This window comes from Hemiscyllium ocellatum, chromosome 29 (assembly GCF_020745735.1).
Source record: "Hemiscyllium ocellatum isolate sHemOce1 chromosome 29, sHemOce1.pat.X.cur, whole genome shotgun sequence".
NCBI lineage: Eukaryota > Metazoa > Chordata > Chondrichthyes > Orectolobiformes > Hemiscylliidae > Hemiscyllium > Hemiscyllium ocellatum.
The window spans coordinates 30,806,519-30,826,603 of record NC_083429.1 but is presented as its reverse complement, the minus strand read 5'-3'; positions in this window follow the sequence as shown (position 1 = coordinate 30,826,603).

Genomic DNA, 20,085 nt, shown 5'->3' with positions numbered 1-20,085 from the left:
CTCTTTCCTGAAGACCTATTCTAACCTGAGAAACAAGCACTGACCAGGGCTGCTACCTGAATCAGTAATGGCTTGATCTGATGGTGTGGCCTTCTGTGACAGTCCGTAGCAAAAAGCATTGTCCCTTTTCTTGATCACAAAACACCTCCAGGTCCCTGTCTGCAAGTGGGTGTAAGCATTCCTTTCTGTGGCATCATGGATTGAGGAGCATTTACTGGCTTGCTGTATCTAAAGTGATATTCAGCTGCCATACATTCGGTCCTGTCACAGAAGGTATTGACAGCAATTATATACAGTTGAGGTCGGAGCACTGACTCTTCATTCACTCCGCTGCTCGTAGCTTGCCAATGTACAAAAGATCCATTAATCCCTATTCAATGCTTCCTGTTAACTAACCAATCATTTATCCATGTGAATACGTTACCCCTCACATGATGTGCTCCTATCTTGTATAGTAACCTTCATGTCAAGCCTGAGGAAGTGCATTTTGGAAATCCAAGAACACCACATCTACAGATTTGCCTTTATCTACATTTTGACAAAGCCATGCTTCTTCGTCAAAAGGCTCTAATGGACTAGAAAAAACCTGATTTCCCTTCCGAAAATTACATTGATCTGATCTTATAATTTTCTAAGTATCCTGTTATATAGCCTCTTTAATAATAAATTCCAACAATTTTCCCGCCACTTTCTGTCTTCTTCATCCTTTCTCGCATAATGTGTTAAATTTCTTATTTTCCAATCTTAATCCAGAATCTAAAAAGTTTGGGAAAGATTAAAACCATGGCACCTCCTATCTCTGCTGCCATTTATTTTAATAGGAGTGGACCATTGGATTCTGGGAATATCAGCATTTGGGCCTAATGGTTTTTACAACTGCTTTTCCCCTGGCTCGGATGATGTTCTCTTCCGCCTCTGGATTTTGAAATGTCTTTGGGATGTTTCTAAGTCTTTAAAGTGATGTCAGATACAAGTTCAATATCTCTACCATTTTGTAGCTTTCCATTATCAATTTCCAAAACTCATTCTTTAAACGTCCATTATCACCTTTAGTTACTTGTTTCTTGTTTATATTAGAGCTCAATTTCACTCATATTCGACACTCCTTCTCATTATTTTGTTTAAGTGATTCTTTGCTGGCTCTTAAAATCTATCCAGATTTCTTAACTACCACTAGTTTTTGCAGGTTTATCATGTTTCTCTCAATTTTATGCCATACTTAATGTCCTTATTTAGACATTGCTAATATATACTTCTCAATGAGCCTTTCTTTCTCAATGGAATCGATCTTTGCCTTAGTTCAAACATGAACAAAAGAGCTGACTTTCAGAGGTGAGGAAAGAGTGACTGCCCTTGGCATCAAGGCCACATTTGACTAAGTGTGGCATCAAGAAACTCTTCCAAACCCATACCCAATATCACCTGGGACAAGGTAGCAGGTACGTGGGAACACCAACACCAGCAAGTCCCTGTCCAAAACATTCAGCATCCTGACTTGGAAACAGATCGTTGTTCCTTCAATGTCATAGCATCAAAACCATGGAAGTCTCTCCACCGACCTAAAGCACATGGACTGCAGCAGTTTGAGAAGGAAGCTCATAACCAGCTTTTCAAGGGCAGCTAGGGATGGACTATAATGCTGTCCTATCCAGTGACAAGCACATCCCACATTTGAATAAAAAAACTGAAGATGTTCGCACATGACTACACACCGTTCAACACCATTTGTGCCTCCTCAAATACTGAAGCAGCCTATCTCCAAATATAGCAAGATCTCCACAATATCCAGGCCTGGGCTGAAAAGTGGCAAAAAAACATTCATACCACACAAATGCCAGGCAAAGATCATCTCCAACAAGAGAAAATTTAACCATTGCCCATTGCCATTCAATGCCATCGCCATTGCTGAATCCCTTTCTACCATCCTTGGGGATTATCATTTACCTAAAACAGAACTGGACTAGTCATACAAGTACAATGGCTACAGAATCAGGTCAGAGGCGAGGAATCTTGCAGCGAATAACACACATCCTGATTCTTGAAAGCCTGTGCACTATCAACAAGGCACAACTGATTGAACACTTCTCACTTGCCTCAGTGTGTGCAGTTCAACAAAATTCAAAAAGCTGGACACCACCAAGCCACAGCAACCCACTTGATTGGCAACACATCCACAAACATCAGACTTTCCAATATCAATGCTCAGTAGCAGCAGTGGTACCATCTACAAGATGCACTGCAGGAATTCAGGAATAATCGTTAGACAGTACCTTCCAAACTCACAATCTCTTCCATACAGGACAAGGACAGCATACACAGAGGAACCTCGAATATCCAGCATTTGATTATCCGGATATCGGATTATCCAGCAATATCGCAAGGTCCCAATGCTCGAACAATGTTATCTGACATTCGATTATCAGGAATTCGATTAACCGAATGAAATATTGCCTACCCATGTCCTTCAAATAACTAAGGTTCCTCTGTACATCGGCTTGCGATTGCCTGCAAGTTCTCCTCCTCAATGAAAAAGGGCTATAACTTGAATACTTTACAGATACTTCTTACTCTCATTCTGGACTTTTAAAATTCTGTATTCCCACCTTTTTTTTGTAACCATTTCAATTGTGTAACAACACTCAAAGTATCTGTACCTAGGTACCCTGTACCTAACATGACGCCGAGAGGTGACATTACAAACTGCACAGCACACATTTGAGTGAATGTGACAATAAAGGCTAGTCCATTCTAAACCACTCACCCACCCACTGGAATTATAACATTGTTCCTTCAGGGGTGCTGGCTCAAAATCTTGGAATTCCTTCCCTATTGGCATTGTGGAGTTATCGACAGCAAATGGACTGCAATGGTTCAAGAAGGCAGCTTTTGCCACCACCTTCTCATGGGCATCCGGGGATGGACAATAAGTTCTCGGCCAGCCAGTGATGCTCACATCTCAGGAATACAGAGGAGCCTCGATTATCCAAAGGACACAGGCAGGCAGTATTTTGTTCGGTTAATCAAATTCCAAATAATCGAATGCTGGGTAATCCAGATCCCTCTGTAAACACAAAAAGGAATACAAGTTGCTACTCTGCTCCCTTTTAAGTTATAACATTTCTTCTGGGTAAACAGGTTTTCGATAGAATAAATCAAAATATGAATAATAGTGGAGAATCCAAGTAAATCTTTGAATATTAAAAGACCATAAACATCATTGCCCTATACCCCCTCCACAGTTAATAAATATCTTTAGGTACTTTTTTTCTTTCTGCTGTTATTCTTGTAACATTTTTTCTGCTCTTTACATTTTATCTTTTATGATGCCAGTTTCTTCATTTCCTCATGATGCCAACTGGGAATTGCTAACTGTTTACACTGTTCAGTTTCATGATAAAAACAGATAGTCAGGTACCACAAATAGTTGATTCAGAAGAACAGTTTCTTATCAGCAGAAAAGCTCTCAGCCCCCTGGGCCAACAAGCCTCATTCCTGATGAAGGGTGTGTGCCCGAAACGTCAACTCTCCCGGTCCTCAGATGCTGCCTGACTGGCTGTACATTTCCAGTACCACACTCTTCAACTGAGTATGTGAAGTCTTCATGCTGGAAGGATTCTATAGTTTTTGCACCAATTCATGGAAAAAGGCCCTGGGGTCAGAATGCACAGGCCCTGAACCATTTGGGCTTTGATGAGAAATTTGGAAAACATGTACAAAGCCAAGTGTGGCCCTTCTTGATATTGGGACAGTAAGTTGTATTTTCTGTCTAGCTTCCAGATGTCAAGATTCTCACTGGTGAGCAGCAAAAGGCTTATTGAAGGGTTTATCTGTCATCATTCCTTATTAAAACTATTCTAACACCTGCCAGATAGAAGAGTCTGAGAAGTCCCCACATGAATCTATACGCCATGACTCCTATTCACCGCTCATTCCACTGGACCCAATTTGGACATCCAGTACCAACACCTCAGGGCATGGTCCATGGGCAGCAGGTATGCACACCCCATGGGCACTGGTACCTGGTATATGCCAACTTCTCTACAACATCATGGCATATGTCCAATCCATTTACAGTGCACTTCTGCACTTTAATGCTGTGCATTGGAATTCACCGGCAATTACAACTGGGATGCATGCTGCAAAGGTGCTTTGCATGCAGGGTCAGGCATCCAGCTCACGGGTTGGAGCAGGCTGCTTCTCACAGCTGCTCACTTACTTTCTTAGCTCTCAGTCAATTAGCATTGGCCCAAATGTTGTCAACATTCCTTCCTTGCCTTTTAGTGCTGTGCCTCCTGAGCTGGAGTTATCAAGAGCACAATGTTTCTGTCTTAACTTGCCTTTTTGCGTATAATCAGGAAACTTATCATTGTAATCATCAGTCAAAGAGGCAGATTTATTCCTGTACACCACCATGCTGTGTCAATCTCCTATCCGCACAATGTGCCAGCAGCATCAACAGCAAACACACCAAATGTGCTACCAGCAAATAGACATATCTCAAAATCTAAGGGAAGTAATCCTCTGTTAAGTGAGATGCCTTTCAGTAAGGTAGACACAGGACAGTAAGTCAAAGGCAACTTTCAGTATTAATGCAGAGGCTTGGACATGGCCATTCACTTGGTCTTTCCTCCCAGAGGGTGAGGAACAAAATGAGTCAGCCGTGTTTTCTCCTGGAATGACAAAATGGGAGAGATTGAGTGAGATGAAAGTGGGTGTGACATTTGTGAGCACTGAAGCAGGTCAGGAAAATTTTCTGAGTTGGCCTGAGTGAGTCAGTAGTGCAAAGGTCTCAAAAGGTTCAGTACTGGGAATTGTATGGTGAGGGAAGATGTTACATGCAGTTGTTCTGTGCTTTATCACAAGCATTAACAGAGATGGAGTAGGAAGTAGCAGAAAGAAGTGGCAGCACTTACCCTGGGGAAGCAGAGATGGTCATTGACCTTCTTTCTACACAGTTGTATGCTCCTACACAACTGAGCCCGGGTGACAACCTTGGACCAGCCTGGCAGAACCTGAAGTCACAGCCTCTTCAGTCAGTTCTATGGGAAAAGGAAGTTCCTCTTTCACACCACCTCATCCAGCAGTACCTCCAAGTCCCAGTCCTCAATGAGGGCCAGCAACTTCACTGCATCTGTCATGTCCAAGACAAATGGGACAAACTATGCAGAGCAGCGCTGGTCAGGCAGTGCATGACTGATTGCCCAATGACCTTTTAAAGATGGCACTGGGGCTAAAGAATCTGGCATATCCCAGTAGTGGCAAGGTAAGGTGAATGGGAGAATTGGGGTAGGATCCAATAACAGGGCATGGTAAGTAATGTATGAGGTGAGTTTGGGATAATAGTGTGAAAAGATTCACTAGGCCTTGCAAAGAGAACCCTTGTATGGAACTCAACAAAATGTGATTTTGCCAAAATATGACAAGATTGAGCCCTAAGATTCTCTTAAGGTTCAGTGGAAAGTGTCAGTGCTCTTGACTGGAGCAAATGCTTTTGTGAATGTGTTCAGTGACTGACATAAAGCAACAAAAACCTCTCATGATGATTGAAGGCAGATTTCATTCTGGAATGTCTCTTCTCCAGTATTCCCATCGGCTGGAATAATAACACACTGCATTAAGACACTAAGAAACAAAGTCAGCAAATGCAACAGCAACTCACAAACCCCAAAGTAAGTTAGCTTCTGCTGAAGCAAAAGCAAATCCACCCCTTCACAAACATAACCAACACTGTGAAGACAAGGAATATTCCATCTTTTGCACATTTCTAATGCAAAAACATCTTTTTGTTCACAAGTTGAATGTCTTTTAAACATTTTATTCTTTTTAACATTCTTTCAAGGATAATTTAATTTGCAAAATAAGTAATACACATCTATACATCAACTTAATCTGAAGTAGGTCAATTAGATGATGCAGCTCAACATCAACAGTAGAAAAAATAAAATTTTATACACAGAATTGCACATACATAACATGTTAGAATTCAACACTTGGATATAATCACAAAAAATATGTGCACTGATAAACTAGTAACAGAAAATGTGCACAATAATATACATTATAAGAAGTCTATATAACAACACAGTTACAGTGGGGTCATAGAGTTCGAGCTGGACAGCATGGAAACAGACCCTTCAGTCCAACTCGTCCATGCCAACCAGATATTCTTAATTAATCTAGTCCCATTTGCCAGCATTTGGCTCATATCCCTCTAAACCCTTCCTATTCATATACCCATCCAGATGCCTTAAAATGGTGTTATTGTACCAGCCTCCACCACTTTCTCTGGCAGCTTACTCCATACATACATCACCCTCTGCATGAAAAAGTTGCCTCTTAGGTCCCTTTTAAATCTTTCCCATCTCACCCGAAACTCCAAAACTAGAGGGTATAGGTTAAGTTAAAATACCAGACCCTCTGGTATAAGACATTGACAACTGATCGAATGTGAGTAACAAACAAAACATCTCTGTTTTTTCACTCAGACCAACTAATCTTTGATTAGATGATGCTACCTATTTCTTTGTATTTATTTCCAACTTTAATGTAGTGTCTATAAATAACATCAAAACCACCAATCTTAAAACTATACATCACTGAACAGAAGTGAGTGATGAAACAATTAGACTGTAGAAGAGTGATCCAAAAACCATTTATGAAACTCATATTCCTCAACACTTCAAATAGTTCAACCGTAACTTGTAACATAACATGGTTAACTGTTTCCATCCAAGAATGTGTTGCAGCTGTACTGGGATGAACAGCAACAAGGGATCAGTTGAATGTTTCAATGTTATACTCTTCCAAATAAGAGTTGTAGAATTCGAGGCATTAATTTTGTTATTCTCTCCACAGATGCTGCCAGACCTGCCTGCTTTTGCCCACACTTTGTTTTCCTTTCAGATCTCCAGCATGCACCGGATGTTACACTTGTTTCACTATTAGAATTGGATCTGCTGACTGTAACCATTGACTGCTGGTGAATGTGAATGCCAGCCACATTTTTTAAAAGTCATTTTTAAAATGGGCGCCACTGGATGACCAGCATTTATTGCCTGTCCCTAGTTGCTCTTGAAGAGGTGGTGGTGAGCTGCTTTCTTGAACCACTGCAATCTACCTGCTCACCACCACCTTCTCAAGGGCAATGAGGGATGGGCAATCAATGCTCACCAGCCAATAACACCCACATCCTACAAGTGAATGAAAAAATGCACCAACAAAGCAACTAACATTTAATCAGACAAGAAATTTGGTAAATAAAACTTTTTTTTGAGTTCTTACTTGCACCATCCCTTGTTACAATAAGCTGCAGACAGATTGAGAATTGGCTCCCATCTTTTAAAACTTTTGGTTGATCACAGAACCTTTTTTTTTCAGCTTGTAGTTGCTCACTCTTCAATTAAATGCTCAGATAACCAGATCAAAGTAGAGGAGCCAACTGCAAGATCGGCTTGAGAGAAATAAACAAGTATAACATCAAACATACACACAAATATAGGTGCCAAGTTTACAAAAGAGAATCTAATATCATAGGATGATTAAAAATATGCAGTTTAAAACACACTTAGAATCTTGGAGTAGGTGGGGAGCAGAGGGATACAAATGCTTAGGAATTGACCGACAGGTTTAAACAGTACATTTGGATCGGCTCAGGCTTGGAGGGCCGAAGGGCCTGTTCCTGGGCTGTAAATTTTCTTTGTTCTTTGTTAAATTATTCCATATTGGTTTCATGAATCTGTCTCATTTGTGGTCAGAATGACTGTCGCAGCCATTTTACATCCATGTTTTGTCCTTGTTAAAAGCATCACAGTCTCTGAAAATCTCAGGTACTAGAATCACTTGAAGTTGAAAACTGATAGTTCTTATTTCACTGCTATTGCGACAGTATAAAATAAACAGTAAAAACTATTAACTTTCTCATTGCTCCCTTCAATTGACTTCATTCACTTTCACCAGCTCTCTCGGCTTATTTTGGGATTTAAATCAGATTCAGGTCTTTGTGAACATGAATATTTTTGTACTGATAGATTCTCCAATTCTGAAATCTGGTCATTGTTTATAGAAGATTAGATTAGATTAGATTTACAGTGTGGAAACAGGCCCTTTGGCCCAACAAGTCCATACCGACCCGCCGAAGCGAAACCCACCCATACCCCTACATTTACCCCTTACCTAACACTACGGGCAATTTAGCATGGCCAATTCACCTGACCCGCACATCTTTGGACTGTGGGAGGAAACCGGAGCACCCGGAGGAAACCCACGCTGACACGGGGAGAACGTGCAAACTCCACACAGTCAGTCGCCTGAGTCGGGAAATGAACCTGGGTCTCAGGCGCTGTGAGGCAACAGTGCTAACCACTGTGCCACCGTGCCGCTCACAGATGATGCCTGTCTCCTTCAAATCCGACTACTAATAATCATTTGGTAGTACAGAACCTCAATATTGTTGTAAAATGACATACATTATCAAAGTCTTTCACCTTGCAGTTGTCAGGACAGAAATATCAATGCCAAGGGGACATTTCTATACTGTTGGGAACAGCATGCTGATTGGTTAGCAAGTGGATTCTGAATGGGAGGGGTGCGACTATGGAAAACACACCAGTTAGATAATGACTGACAGCAACCTGCCAAGAATTCATTAAATTAAAACCAGGCAGATTCGTTCAGATAGTTCAAGGCATTGTCCTACGGAAGGAGCCAGAGAATGACCTCCCCTGTTCTGTTGAGTTGAAACGATGTGTCGATATGCTCTTTCTGTCAGCAAACACCAGGGGCTTGTGTATTAACATATTAGCTTCAAGTATGTGGAAGTGCATCTTACTACAAGCCTGACTGACACTCTTAAATTCATCATCTGTGTAATTCCTAGCACATTCATGATTATACAGTAAATGTAGTTCACTCGTGTATTACATCTCTTGTTAAACACCATGTTTCATAATTTGCAAGCAAAGCCTGGTTGGTTACGATCAGCAACTTGTCTGTTGCAGATAGTACAACTGGAGTGTTCTTTGATATGACATGCCAGACTGAATGATGTACAGACAGTATCACACCAGCACTGCAATCCATACACTATTGTATGAATGCCAGTCCACACACAAAGAAAAATACGATTATATAATGCTTTTCAAAACTGCAGGTTATCCACACTTAATGGCTTGTTATTTTTATAAAACAGAAACAAGAAGACAGATCATCATCTCAAGGCACTTCATCTGAATAATCAGATAAAAATTTGTACAGGTCGTTTTGTTATAGCGGGTGTTTTGTTAATGCAAATTCGCTGTCACACGATTGGTGAATTGGGGACACAGTTTCTAAAGCATGAACTTTTGAAATGTGTGTTGATTGAAATGTGACAACATCGCCAACACTTTAAGCACTATTTCTAAAGCGCGATTTTTCTATAATGTGGGGGTTGCACAAGAACGCAACAATTGTGTTATGGAAGAACTACCTGTATGTAAAAAGGATGAGAGAAATTGATAGTCATGTTATTGAAGTTGAATAAATGCATAGAACCATCACGTATCAATTCACAGTTTTGAGGGAATATACAACAAAACATTAGGTTAAATAGATGGGATAATGAATAATGGTGAATAAAGTCCATTATATGCACTAATGTTTTTGCACAGGGCATCGAAATAAGGCAGTAGATAGCAGAAATAATGTTGCTGTTTATGACTTGTCCTTTTTATTTCCTCATATTGACGCCGATCATAAGTTGAAACAATTTCTTGGTCCATTATACATTTTCAAAAGTCAAACTCTTGTTGTCCTAAAACTCAAAATTGTAAAATAACACAGCAAGCGGAAGTAGCCAAAATATCAAATCTGAAATAAAGAGAATAACAAGTAAAATTGCATGTTATTGTTATATATAAACAAAATTAGCAATTGCAAATAGAAATGATGATTAACATAATAAACCCTTACTAGCCTAAACTAGAATGTCAGATTTTCTCTCACACAGTTTTATCAACAGGTAATGTGGCCTCTCAGTAAGCTAATTATGCATGTGGGATAGGATCATATTGGAAAAGGTTAAAGTTCAATGAAAGTCGTGAATGAATATGTTAATTTATCAACTGTACAACACATATGTCAAGTTTGAGGTAAGTTACTATACTGTTGTTAGATTTAAAGATAAATTTCCAATCAAAAGTTTTGTATACTTTGCTGTGCAAAGGTGAGACACACACATATACATATACACAGTGATTCTTGGTTGGTAAAATGTGGAGCTAGAGAAGCACAGCAGTTCAGACATCACCAAAGGAGCAGGAAAATCAACATTTCAGATCAGGACCCTTCATCAGGACTGTGGAGGGGGAAGGGACTCAGAACCATATAGAGGGAAGGGAGTAGGGCTGGGGGAACGGTAGGTGGGATGGTGATAGGTGGATGCAGGGAGTGGGTTATTGTGTTTGGTCAGTAGGAAGGATGGAGCGGATAGGTGAGGAGGGCTGGATATAGGATGAGGTTGGGGGTGGGGAGATTTTGAAGCTGGTGGAATATATGGTGTTGTTCCTCCAGTTTGCATATGGCCTCATTTGACAGTGGAGGAGGCCCAGGATTGACATGTCGCCAAAGGAGTGGGAGGGGGAGTTGAAATGGTTGGCAAGTGGAAGGTGGTGTTGATTGGAGTATACAGAGCACAGATGCTCTGTAAACCAGTCCCTGAGTATGCATTTTGTCTCCCCAGTGTAGAGGAGACCACATCAGGAGCAATGGGTGCAACAGACCAGTTGCAAAGAGGTGCAAGTGAATCCCCATCAGATCTGAAATGATTGTTTGGGGCCTTGACGGAGATGAGAGGGGAGGTGTAGGGGCAAGTGTTGCACTTTGTGCAGTTGCAGGGAAAGGAGGCAGGTGCGGAGGAGAGGTTGGTGTGCAGTGTGGAACTGATGAGGCTGTTGCGAAGTAAACAATCCCGATGGAAGGCAGATAGGGGTGGGGAAGAAAATATCTGTTTGGTGGTGGGGTCTGCTTGCAGGTGGTCAAAATGGCGAAGGACGATGCATTGGATTTAGAGGCTGGTGGAGCAGTATGTGAGGATTAGAGGGATTCTATCCTTGTTGTGGTTGGGCGGAGGGAGTTTGAGGTCAGAGGTACGGGAATGGAGAAGATATGGTTGTGGGCATTATTAATCCTGGGAGAGGAAAAAATACAGTCCTTTAAGTAGGAAGACGTCTGGGATGTCCTAGAGTTGAATCCCTCATCCTGGGAGCAGATTCAGCGGTAGCAGACTGAATTGAGAGTATCGGATCTCACTTTTGCAGGATGGCAGGTGAGAGGAAGTGTAGTTGAGGTAGCTGTGGGAGCCAGTGGGTTTGAAATGGATGTCAGTGCTAAGTCAGAATTTGGTGATGCAGACTGAAAGGAAGGGAAGGGAGATATCAGCTATAGTCCAGGTGAATTTGAGGTCAGGGCGGAAGGTATGGGTGAAGTTGATCAACTGTTCAAGCTCCTTGTGGGAGTACAAGGCAGTGCCAATACAGTTATCAATGTTGCGGAAGAAAAGGTGGGGGATGGTCTTCGTACAGCTGCAGAAGAGGGACTATGTATCCTACGTAAAGGCAGGTATAGCTTGGAGCCATGCAGCGACTCCTTTGGTTTATAGCAAGTGGGAAGAGTCAAAGGAATAACTGTTGAGGGTGAGGACCAGTTCTGCCAGGTGAATAAGAGTGTCAGTACACGAGCACTGGATGGGCCAACAGGAGTAGAAGAAACGGAGGGCTTTTAAACTCTCTGTATGGGGGCTAAGGTGTAGAGAGACTGAATGTCCACGGTGAAGATGAGCTGTTGGAAGCTGGGGAATTGTAAGTCTTGGAGAAGATCAAATGGTGTGGGTTGTAACCCGAATGTAGGTGGGGAGTTCCGGGGACAAAGGGGAGAGAATGGAGTCAAGATATGAAGAGATGAGTTCAATGGGATAGGAGCAGACAAAAACAACGAGTCAACTGGGCCAGTCGGGTTAATGGATTTTGGCCACATAGAAACTATCTGACTATAATAGAGTCAATGATGTTCCTTTGTTCTACACAGTCAAATTCTATAGTCATTCAATAAAGCAAAAACCTATGTCAACCCTATATTTGAAATTGGATCTACAATTTGATTAGGATGAATCCTTCTGATTTGAGTAATTGGCATATTATTTTTGCAAAAATTAAGCACTGATTACTCAACTGGCATTCCACGTGTTACAATTTCAGAGTCTTCAACTGTAAATCAACATGGACCACACCAGTTACTCACACACACCAATGAAAAAAAAACAGAAAAAAGGGACAAAAATAAAATACTGAGCCTGTTGGAAATCTGAATTCCTCAGCAGACAGACAGCAAAGCAGAGAGAGAAAAACAAAGTTATCATTTCCATTCAATAACTATTTGGCAGATTGATTCAGATCTGACCTGAATTACTAACTCTCTTTCTTGGTCCACATATTGACTAGATACAGCTTTCATGAGATCATGAGGGTAACGTTTGGGAATCATGAGAAACTTTTGATCTGTCCAAAATTAACACCTCCGTTTAAGTAATCCAAACATTCCACATCTTCTTCTAGCTCTTCAGGACCAGCTTTTGCTTAAATATTTGTATGTTAGTGTTGTGGCTTCAAACTGATAGCTACTGAGTGACTCAATTGCACATACTGTTTAAAAGAAAGCCTATCCAGGTTGACATTCTCACCTGCTTTGAAAAGTGTTCCACTGGAGAAAGATCTTGTCTGGCGTCCTTCTGTGATAAAGAGGATTTTGAGACAGGATTAAATTTAGTTATTTTATTTCGGTTGGTAAAGTAGCAGTTCAGGTTTCATAAGGGAACCTATAAAATAAAGCACAGTACCAATTCTGTACCAAAAAACACAGATGTATTAATTTTGAAAAAATAATGTTAACACTCATCTACATAGCCCAAACTAAATTGTTCCAAAGTGTACTCCATTTAAGTCATGGAGTAAACAATATAGATTGCGAATGCACTCACACAAAAAAAATCCTTTACAAACTAGGGGAAATAAAGCAACTCTGGAGAGAATTCTGAATGTAAATCCAATTTTGCAACCTCCAGCCAGTTGTTGAGAATCTTTCAGACAGTGGCAGATTCGCCTTGACATTTTACTGATGGACTCAGCACATAACATCCAAATAACAATTTTATTTGAAGCCTGCACCAGCTAATAGCTTAAAACAATACTCTAGCTTTTAATGAGGCAAGGACTGCTAACTTTAGCATATGTGCTCTGCAATATAATTTAAATTAGCGCAAATGATTGCTGGAACCTAATTTGCACTGAATGGTAGCTCATGTTGGAAACTCTAATCTTTTGCTTGCTTTCGCCAATGATGTTGAATGAAATGGGGCTGTGCAGAAACATTGGCCCTGCATGCATTTTTACAAAATGTATATTGATTAATTCTCTTCCTTTCTCAATAACTGAAATGCAGACACCACACATTGGTTTCCTCTCGTTGTTGACTGACTGGCAGAATGTAGAACAGACACTCGTACATCATATTTAAGTCTTTTTGCACAGTGCAAACGATTCACTGCAAATCTGTAGACATTCAAGGGAAGTTTCTTGATCTTTACTCTGTGGATGAACCACATTCATGTCAGGGGTGCAATCTCAAACAACTATTGCATGTTGATAATCGTAGCACTAAGGATAGTGTGCATCGCATAAGTTCCTTTGGATAGTTAGTGCCAGTAATTCCTCTCAGCTAATCTCTGAATGTTAATCTGCTTTGGCAGTCAAACTGCAGCAACAAAAACAAAATATGTGAAACTAGACAATGTTGTGTGATTTAATAATAAGCATTTGGCTGTTTATTTTCATTCGGACTTTCGTTCTGAAACTAACACTGCACACATACATTGCAATAACATAAACAAAAGGATGACAAAACTGTTTAAGTTTTCACAAGCTTCTAACGTGCAAATCTTTCTTCCAATTTGATAAAATAAAGCCAATTAAACCACTTTTGCTGCAAACTGAAAATGTTCTGGTAAAGATTTCTTGTCTGGGACTTAACATGTCAATATAATCAGGTCTTGCAATTCAGCCTTGTAGTTTTAGCAATGCTTCCTTTCATTTATTTAAGTAAAGCCAATGATCATCAGTTGCAACAAAAGTACTGGAGAACTTAGTTTTATTTTTAAGCACAATCTCATTCGAGTAAATCAACACAAATTATAGTGTACTATATTTTCTGTTCACAATGTGGTCTCCTGATTTCTGGGACACCAAATGCAGACTGGGATCTTTGTAGCAGAATATCTGCATTCATTACCAGTATCATATCAATGTATAAGCCTATTCGTAAAAGAAAGCAACATTACTATTTTATGGTTCTCTCTTTAAGAAAGAGCTTGTTTTCAATCTTCTGATTGAACCCAAATTACTCTTGGTATGTTTACTTGGGGCTAACTATTAATTTTTTTATTCTTTTGGTTCAGATTAAGGAAAGAAAGAAATCTCAAAAATCAGAAAAATTATAATTGAACATGTATCAACATTGTTTATTTTTTATTGACACAAGCCTAAGCTGAAAAAGCCAAGAAACTACTTGCCGATGCATTTTAAGTTGGCAAACAAAAAGTTGAATTGGTCTTCGTTGTCAATTTTAAAAGTGTCAAACTCTGATCATTGAAACTAATTGCAATTAAATCCTCCAACTCCCTTCTACACATCATCAGTCAACCTGTTCAGATACTGTCATGACATATCTGTGGAGCAAATGGAATTTGAAATTACTACTTCTGCCAACTCCTTTGGGCGGCACGGTGGCACAGTGGTTAGCACTGCTGCCTCACAGCGCCTGAGACCCGGGTTCAATTCCCAACTCAGGCGACTGACTGTGTGGAGTTTGCACGTTCTCCCCGTGTCTGCGTGGGTTTCCTCCGGGTGCTCCGGTTTCCTCCCACAGTCCAAAGATGTGCGGGTCAGGTAAATTGGCCATGCTAAATTGCCCGTAGTGTTAGGTAAGGGGTAAATGTAGGGGTATGGGTGGGTTGCGCTTCGGCGGGTCGGTGTGGACTTGTTGGGCCGAAGGGCCTGTTTCCACACGGTAAGTAATCTAATCTAATCTTTCACACTGTTTTAATAAAATTCAATACATGCTTGAGGACGAGGACTTAATCTATCAATGAGGCATGTCTGGGTAATTTTTGACAGATCCTAGCCATTACTCTACTTTTTAAGGTATCAGTTTTAGGTAATGATTCTGTCATTTCAACGTACACACTCTCTAGACCGATCTTTTGTTTCTGTAATTGTGTCCATTAGCATACCCTTGTGTTACCACTACTTTTTCATCATTTAATTTCTTTTTCCTTTCATCTTATCACAAACCTTCATATTTGTTATTTCCTTTCCTTTTGCTCTATGTCTCCACTAAACTTATTACAGACTCCTGGCACTTCCTTCCATTCTGATGAAAAGTAATCATCTTAAAAGTCTTTATTTCTCTCCTTAGAGTTGCTATCTGAACTCCTGAGCACTTACAATTCTCCTGCTTTCAAATTAGAAAATTATTTGCAATTATTGAAGCTGCTGAGGCAAACAAATTTTGTCACAACAAAAATGAAGAGTTTATCCATTGAAAGCTGAAAGAAAGAAGAAGCCATGAAACCATGTTCGTTTTACGGTTTCTCCTTTAAACAGTAATGAATGCAAACATCACCTGAAATTCTTCTTAAATTGAGATTGTGAAGTAAGAATAAATTACATTTAGTGTACTGTGTAAAACTCTGGTAGCCCTACCATAGGAAGGATGTTATTGAATGGGAGAGGGTGTGAAAAAAATTTATTAGGATGTTATTGGGACTGGAAGGTTAGGGTTATAATGAGGGATTGGATAGGCTGGGACCTTTCTCCATGGAGCATAAGAGGCTGAGGGGTGTTCTTAAAGACATTTATAAAATCATGAGGGTGATTAGATAAGGTAAATAGCCAAGGTCTTTTCCCCAGAATAGGGGAGTCCAAAACTAGAGGGTATAAGTTAAGATGACGGGGCAAGATTTGAAAGGACCTGAGGGGCAACTTTTTCTCGCAGAGGGTGGTGCATATATGGAATGAGTTGCCACAGAAAGTGGTAGAGTACAGGATTTAAAACACTTGTCAGGTACATGGAAAGGAAAGATTTGGAGGGATATGGGACAAACATAGGCAAATGGGAGTAGATAAGTTTATGAAATTTGGTTGGCAGGAATGAGTTGGGCCAAATGGCCTGTTTCCATGCTGTATAACTATGACAAAATAAGAACCAATCATGCTACTGCTTAAGCAATTGTTTTTGACACAAAAAACACATTATGGGAAATAAATGTGGTCATATATATCAATTAGTTACACATTTCCTCATGAACAACAGCTTACCATAGTAAATGCTGACAGTTTCAGTGAAACAAAGCTCTTTGGTGACATCAATATTTTTTTTTGAGGATAACTTCTATTGTCTGTGAAACAAACTGAGCTGATACATCACAGAAAGAGATAGCTTACAGAAAACACCTTTTTGAAAAATCTTTTTTATGGGATGTGAACACTGTGGTGAGGTCAACATTTATTGCTTATCCTCAACAGGCTTACAGAAGGTGGTGGTGGTGAGATGCCTTCTTGAACCACTGCAGATGCTGGAGTAAGAGATGCTCACAATACTGTAAGAAAAGGAATTGCTGGCATTTGACCCAGTGACAGTGAAGGAACAGTGATACAGTACCAAATCAGGATAAAGAATGGCTTGGAAAGGAACTTGGAGAAATTTAACAAACAATGCCTGAATCATTGAAGATTCAGCAGAAATGACTGATGCTAGTAAAATGTATTCTCATTTTCTATTTCTGCTGTTAGCCTCCATTCAATGTTTGTGAGTTTTTTCAGTGTTTACCTGATTTACCCCTCAAATATAACATATTTAGTATGTACTTACAGTAATGCATTCCATATTCTAATGTTAAAAGCTGTCAAGGTCACCATTTTGTTAATGTTAAAATGTTGGTGGTAAATGAGTTACCCATGACCCTTCAGGAAATGCCCGTTCACAAATGATTGTCTCACCTTCTCTTGTCTGAAACTTTTACTCTTATGTAATTTATTGAAAAAGACTATTTAAGACTAAACAGAACAACTGGCACAGGTTACATTCTAGTTACAATGCAGCAGTCTAACTCTTAATAAAATTAAGCAAAATATATACATTCATACGCTTTTAGAAGCAGATTTATTAATATCTTTGCATTGAAAAGAATTGGCTTAATTTATACAGCCCCCTCAAAGGACTACAAACAAGCACATTAATGAATTTCTTCCAATTATGATTGATACTGTCAAGAGTGTGGTCAAATATTTGCCAGGAGACTGCTGACTTCTGGTGCAATGTTTTTAAAAACTGGCATAAAAAATCACGGAAATTAATAATTGATAAATATTCCAAAATCTTTGCACTGGATATGCTGATTTGAGTTGAATTGTGCTGAATCAAAGAACACAGCTAAGTGAAAACTCTAGGCACCAGTTGCAAGAACGAGATCAGAAAGGAAAGGCTCAAGATGAAGCTGACAATGAGCAAAGGACTGCCTTTGCATAAATCATTTACAGTTGGATGAATGAACCATTGCAAAAATGTGTAGCAGAGGAAGTGGTGGTGGCTGGTACGATTACAACATTTAAAAGACATCTGGGTGGATATATGATAGGGAGGCTTTAGAAGTGTATGGGCCAGATGCTGGCAAATGGCACTAGATTATTTTAGGTTGGCATAGACGAGTAAGACCGAAGGTCTGTTTCCATGCTGTACATCTCTATGACTCTAACTGAGAATTCTCTTCACAAGAAATTTGCAGATCTGAATTATGTGTAGTTAAAATTTTCATGACTGTAATGTCTGGGATATTGTGCAATGGATGGCAAACGTACGACATTTTAATCAGTTATTTGAGGTTCTGATCCACCTCATAGTCAAGCAGAGAATACGCTCATATGCTTTGCGATTATAAATCACGAACACTATGTAATTATCAAATGGTACAACAAATGATGTGTAGGATATAATAATACAAGGCATAATTCTTCCGATCATGCAGCAAGAAAATGAAATCAGAGCACCCTGTGACAATTTCAAAACACAGCCCAGTGTTCTAAGAAGTTTAACAAAATTACAGTACTATTAGCCATTATAGTGCTACCAACTCCAGAAGAAATGCATAATAAAAAGAAAATTTGCAAGGCATCTTAATTCTTTCAATCATACAATGTGTCACAGGTACAGCAACACAAGAAATCAAATGAACAGTACACAATAGGATATAATACCAGACTGCACCCCTTTTTAAAATCATTCCAGAGCTGCCAATTTTCAGTCCTTCAAATCAAGTTTTTAAAGTATACAGTTGCTGGAACAACATTCCCTAAAATACGTAACTTCCACACTGTCTGTCATAATTCTCAGTAGTTTCTGGTGAGCAAAAGCAAAGAAAAGGAAGAATGACTATAATTTGGAGGAAAACAGCAAAAGAATAATTATGGGATATTAACTATACATGGAACGACATAGAAAATTGAAATGACTTGCACTTCAGCAAAGACATTTGAGAACAAACATGATTCAAGATTAAATAATGAACAAATAAAAGCAAACAAGAGAAGAGTGTATAATAATGTTATTCAACTTAGGCTGAAAGCAGAGATGTAAATGCACCAATGTGCCAAGTATATGAAACAGGTTCGAAGATGCTGCAGGCATTTCTAACTTAAATTTCTCAGGATAAAGTGTTGAATATTTATTTTGAAAATGGGATGGAGAGTCATAACTATAAATATCAGTGGTCAAATGTTGCATACGGCACAATGGTTTCTAAAATCTGATGGTGCAGGTATTAAATATCACGGGAACAGGAAACAACAAATGCATATTGTGGGATCTAAATCAGCTTTTCTCACTCTTTCCTGGATATGGGAATCACTATAAAGGCCAGCATTTATTATCCATCACTGCTTGCTGTCAAAGCAAAACTGAACAGTGCAGTCACATTTAGGCGAGACAGAAGGTCTGAACTGGGGATGTTTGCTGATGATTGCACCATGTTCAGCACTATTTGCGAACTCTGAGATACTACATGGCACAAGTCGGGAGTGTGATGGAATACCCATCAATTGACTGGATGGGCACAGCTACAACAACACTCAAGAAGCACCATCTAAGAACAAAGCAGCTTGCTTGATCGATGCCACACCCACACTCACTCCCTCCACCACTGACATTCAATGGTAGCAGTACAAACTATCCACAAGATGCACTACAGAAATTTACCAAAATCCTTAGACAGCACATTCCATGACTATTTTCATCTAGAAAGAAAAGGGCAGCAGATACATGGGAACAACACTACTTAGAATTTCCCCTTCAAGTCACTCACTATCCTGACTTGGAAATATATTGCTGTTCCTTCACTGTCATTGGGTCAAAATTCTGGAATTTCCTCCCTCATGGGTATTGTGGATCAACCTACAGCATATGGACTGCTGTGATTCAAGAAGGCAGCTCACCACCACCTTCTCAAGGGCAAATTGCAACTTCTTCTCCTTTGAGATTCTCCTGAAATCTCAATGAGTAAATGATGGTAAAACTAAACCCTGCAAAAATTAAAGTGATCGTGCTTTAAATAAAGTAGGAAGTACCTGGATTTGATCCAGGTCTATACAGAATTAGTTTAAGGAGTTCAGGCAGTTATGAACATAGCCATTCAACCTATCGAGTCTATCTGATCATTCAATTAAATCACAGCTGATCTTCTACCTCTCAGCAATTTTCCTACACCATCTATATATTCCTTAATGTCATTAATCTATAGAATCCTATTGATACATTCTTCAATGATTAAGCTTCTGAAGTTCATCAGATTTGAGAATTCCAAAGTTTTACCATCCACTGAACCAAAAGAATTTCTCTTCATTTCTGTCTTAAGTGGCCTATGCTCTATTCTGAGGGCATGTTTCTTGGTGCTGCAGTCACCAACCATGGGAAATATCATTAACCAACCTGTCACGCCATGAAAGCTTG